Here is a 5,368-nt window from a genome sequence, read left to right as displayed (position 1 = left end):
AGGTATGCAGAATGTCCCATTTCCCAAATTTAATATGTATTAAAATCTTTTGAAAATAGCAGATCTACAAGCTTGTGAGGCGTTGTGAGCTTGTAGATCTGCTTTCAAAAGATTTTTTAACCATTCATAAACATGGCGAGCGCAACAGCTGTCACTTTGTGAGAGGAACTGGGGACTTTCATCATAACGTTTAACTATAAAACTTAGAAATTAAGGAAACAAGCTCAGCATCATTTATATACCTTTAGTTAACTTGGCTTATGCTTAATATTTTTATCAGATGATCGGATCATCCGTGAGAGTATAATTTGTAAACTTCGGGTTCATGCATAGAGGACGAAGCAGCGCAGCCGCTCGCCCTACCCAAAAGAACAGATCTGCAAGCTGTCGACACGGCATGTCGCAGTGCGTTGACAGCTTGTATGTCTGTTTTTTTGGGTAGGCATCGCACGTTACGCACGGCCCGGCCGTAATTTTTAATATATATATATATATATATATATATATATATATGTGTATATATATATATATGTATATATATATATATACATATAAATATGTATATATATATATATATATATATATATATATATATATATATATATATATATATATATATATATATATAAATGATATGTGTGTGTGTGTGTGTGTGTGTGTGTGTGGTCGGTCGGTCTTTTCATAGATCTATTTATGGGGCGCTCGGAACAAACTGCTGCGTAGGAGAGCATTCAGGGCTACAACCACTCCCAGGAGTAGTAGGATACGTGCATTCTGTCTCCCGAATGTAGTTTTAGCAGACACGTAACGCCGTGGACTTGGGAACCTACGACGATGGTGTTTCCTGAAGCCAGTTTAGATTGCACGTAGGGCACAACCAGCTGCTTCTAATGAGGGTAGAGCGTAAGTTTCGCCGGGTCCCAGCTGTGTAGGAGGCTCTTACGCAAGCTGCGTAGGCTACGCATGACCTGAAATCTACGTGCCTGCTAAGGTACTGCGCAGCCTGTGTGGACGCACGTAAGACCCGTCGTAGGACCTGCGCAGGATCTCTACGCAGCATCTCTACGAATCTCTTTGGGAAACGCGGCCATATTAATCATTGTTATAGAGTGTTTGCTCAGTAACAGGAGTCTCTCTGTCTCTCCAGCTCTTTAATAAACAGGAAAAAAATGTTCAGGAGAGAGTACTGATTTATCAGCTTAATTTTTTTTAGTGTTACAGTTCAATTTTGTCTGCTAATTTATTTGTGTCATCACTTACAATTGTACTTGTTTAATCTGTATCCTGACTGAGTTGACTGAATTGCATTTCCTGTTTAATAAAGAGCTGGAGATAGACGGAGATTCCTTACTGAACAAACACTCTAAATCGGTAGTTCTCAACCAGTGGTCCGGGGACCACCAGTGGTCCTTGAGGGGGTTCCAGGTGGTCCCCAGCTAAATGATGGAGAGTTGGTAACCAAATGGACCTTATAGATCTTCAACTCGATCTGGTCTTGACAGTGTAAAGGTTTATTAATACGAGAAACATTGTGGCAAAATGGAATATATTGTTACATTAGTTAGACTGTTATCCATCATAAATATTGCAAATATGAATATATGTAATGTATAATGTCTACGGTTGGAACGGTTCATATTAGGTAGAATTGCAACATACACACAGCCATCATGTAGCTGTAGAAACACACCAACTAATACATTGTGAAAATGATGATTTCAGCACATAACTCTTTCACAGATCCAGTAGGTGTAATGGGTAGAACACTGCATGTCACCCCATCCTCTTGTAGGATCGGAAGGTACAGACCCATCATAAAACTCAACACAGTCTTGATCTCCACCATAGCTATCAGGCTGACCAGGCCTCCAGTACCTGGAGATGTAGGAACATTTAATTAATTACAATACTTTTACAAGGATGGTTTTTCACTCTAAATGTTTTGTTTTTTAATCATGACCTCAAATTATATCACAGAGAGCACAACAAAAACAAATGAAAAGATTAAAAGCAAAAAAAGAAATATGCAACAATACAGTAGGACACAATGGGTAAAAGCATTTAGGAAATAAAAGCGACTTCATACAAGTGAATTTTCAGGAGGGATTTGAACCGGGGCACAAACTCTGCAAGCCTGATCTCTAGGGGGAGAGCATTCCAGAGAGTCGGAGCTCTAAAAGCGAAGGCCCGATCACCTTTAGTTTTTTTCTGGGCAAATGGGATTTCTAGTAGAGCTTTGTCTGAGGACCTCAAATTGCGCTTTGGTTCATATGGCTCACGTAGGTCGGAGATGTAGGATGGGGCCAGACCAGAGATGGCCTTAAAGGTAATGAATACAATTTTAAAATAAATTCTGAAGGTGATTGGGAGCCAATGTAGGGTGCCAGAATTGGTGAAATATGATCATACTTTTTCGTGCCGGTCAGGACCCGAGCGTTAGCATTCTGAACCAGTTGTAACCGTTGAATTGATTTATTGGAGAGACAGGAATATAGGGAGTAACAGAAGTCAAGGCGTGAATAGATGAATGCGTGGATTACTTTTGTTAAATCAGGGGTGGCTAGGAAGGGCTTGATTTTCACAATGTTTCTGAGGTGGTGGAAGGATATCTGAATGACCTTCTTTATATGGACTTCAAAATTGAGGTCAGGATCAAGGGTGACACCCAGGTTCCTTACGGAAGGCTTCAGGTTTGGAGCTAAAGAGCCCAGGTTTTGACCCAGCAGGCCAAATACAAGAACCTTGGACTTAGAGTCATTCAATTGTAGAAAGTTGTCTCAAATCCAGTGTTTGATGTCAGCTAAGCATGCGTGAAGTTTGGTTATGCCGGAGGAGTCGTTTGGGCTGATGGGGAGATACAGTTGGGTGTCGTCGGCAGAGCAGTGAAATTGAATGTTAAATGACTACGGATGATGTTACCGAAGGAGAGCATATAGAGTGAGAAGAGTATGGGGCCAAGGATCGAACCTTGGGGGACGCCGGAATGTAGGGGGGCTAGGGATGAGGTTGCTTCATCAATGCCAATGGAAACATATCTGCCGGTTAAGTACAACCTAAACCACTCAAGGGCGGTGACTGAAATGCCCACCCAGTTTTCTAAGAGGCTGATAAGGACCGCGTGGTCAATAGTGTCAAAGGCCGCAGTCAGCTCTAGCAGGACAAGGATGGAACAGTTTCCTGAATCTGCGGCCATGAGGAGGTCATTGACTACTTTCAGGAGAGCCATTTCCGTGCAATGGAGAGCACGGTAACCGGACTGAAATTTCTCGAAAAGGCGGTTTCCACTCAGATGGCCCACGAGCTGAGTGAAACGGCGGAGGGGTCAAGGTTTGTTTTTTTGAGCAGGACTAGTGCAGTTTTAAAATGGGCAGGAACGGACCCAGAGGACAGGGAGCTGTTCACTATTGATAGGATATAGGGACTGACAGTGGGTATGATCTCCTTCAGAAGGCAGGTGGGAATGAGATCTAGGGGACAGGGAGTTGGATTTCATGGGCTAATTGTGTTCTGAAGGGTTAAAGGGGTTATCTGGTTAAAAGAGCAAAAGGAGGCCATGGGGAAGCTTGTGGCTGCATCAGGTTCTCGGAGGGGAGGCAGAAGAGACTGTAAGGTGACCAGCTGGGATCTAATTAGATCTATTTTGTTTGAAAAAAAATAGTAAAAACTCACACCTCTCAAGGGGGCTCAGCGAGCTCAATTGTCCTAAAGAGAGTTCTGGAGTTTTGGTAGTTCTTGGCAATGAGATTGGAGATGTAGTTTGCTCTGGCATCTTTGACTGAGTTATTGTATGATTTCATGAGATCTTTCATGATTCGTTGAACACGTGTAATTTTGTTCAGTACACAACATGACTAAGTGACAGTAGGTTTGTATGTTGTGATAACATGTAATACCATTTTAGAAAATGTAGCAGAGGAAATGATGTGTAATACAATATTGTTGAAATGAAGAGAAGAATGAAGGTAAAATGAAGATAAGTTTTACGTTGGTGTGGTCAGTGGTGTTCCATCTACCCACTGAAATGACCCTTCTCTGTCTCTATCAGTCAAACCCAGCCACACTCTCTTGTTGACACGTTCAACAAAGTCCTGGACAGAAAAGCTGTAGGTTACTGATGTACACACTGTACCCTCCACACACACGCACGCACACACGCGCGCGCACACACACACACACACACACACACACACACACACACACACACACACACACACACACACACACACACACACACACACACGCACGCACACACACCTGTTCTTCTTTGCTGTTTATGACAATCAGGTCAGATTGTCTGTCTCTACACCACTGTCTGCTATCCGTCCAGTTTTTCTTCCCGGTAGAGATGTAATAATAAGCTCTGTCAAATGTCTGCCATCCAGGTGATTCTAACAAAAGAATAAGCAGTTGTTTTCTCATTTGCTCAAATTAATTACACATTATAAACATGGACAATTACTAAAAACAGTGATGTCTCACTGACCACAGAGTCTCATCTTCTTCATGTCATCTCTCTCTTCAGTGAGGTTGTTATGGATGGTCTTCAACTGGTCAAAACAGGTCTGTAGCTGCTCTTTCTGTTTAGTCAGGTGGTTATATCTAGTCATCAACTGGTCAAAACTGGTCTGTAGCTGCTCTGCTCTTTCTGTTTGATCTGTGAGGACATTTTCAAATTGGGGGGATTTAAAACAAAATGTACGCCTACAAAATGATATAACAAGCAAGCTAGCATAATAGGCTATTATTAATTAGTAAGTTAATAATGTACAAACGTGTATTTACAAAACACACGCTCAAAACAGACTGCGGTCATTCTATGTGGAGTTTGTATGTTCTCCCAGTGGTCACTTGTGTTTCCTCCCACACTAAAACACATGCATGTTATACAAACTCCTTTCAGTGCCCTTAAAGCAAGGCACTGGCCTTAGAGCTGGAGCTGGTCCCTGGGTTCTGCTCAGTGGCTGACCACTGCTCCCAATAGTTAGGATGGGTCAAATGCAGAGGGTGAATTTACTCATGGGGATGCAATAAAGTATAACTTAATTTAGATGTTGTAATAATATGTGTGAACTTCATATTAATCCATTGATATCAATATTGTTGGAAATGCGCTTGGTGTTCAGCATTTTGTCTCTGGCCACGCCCCTGCTCTCACCAACACCATGTGACCATGAGAGTTGAATACACGCTAACACAGTTTAATGAGTTCACCAGTGGTAAAAGATCCTGTTCAAGTGGTGATGAGAATCTATTTCAATTAAGGAATGAGGACCCCTGTTTTCAACTTAATTCAGTAATATTAATATTAATACATCAAATACATTGTTATGAAAGTTGACTTACAGAGATAGAGTGGTGCTCCAATGCT

General features: G+C 41.7%; 1 long non-coding RNA gene across 1 annotated transcript; it reads right to left on the bottom strand.

Moving 5' to 3' along the window:
* Positions 1-1,566: 1,566 nt before the first annotated feature.
* LOC308101174 lies at positions 1,567-4,332 on the bottom strand. The gene is made up of 3 exons (XR_013934498.1): positions 4,255-4,332; positions 3,985-4,088; positions 1,567-1,875 (listed from the first exon to the last, which is right to left on the bottom strand). It is a non-coding gene; the product is annotated as an uncharacterized lncRNA (long non-coding RNA).
* Between the last annotated feature and the right edge of the window lie 1,036 nt (positions 4,333-5,368).

This window comes from Gymnoscopelus braueri (genome assembly GCF_963280865.1).
Source record: "Gymnoscopelus braueri genome assembly, chromosome: 15".
NCBI classification, from domain to species: domain Eukaryota; kingdom Metazoa; phylum Chordata; class Actinopteri; order Myctophiformes; family Myctophidae; genus Gymnoscopelus; species Gymnoscopelus braueri.
This window is presented reverse-complemented; position numbering and strand designations above follow the sequence as displayed.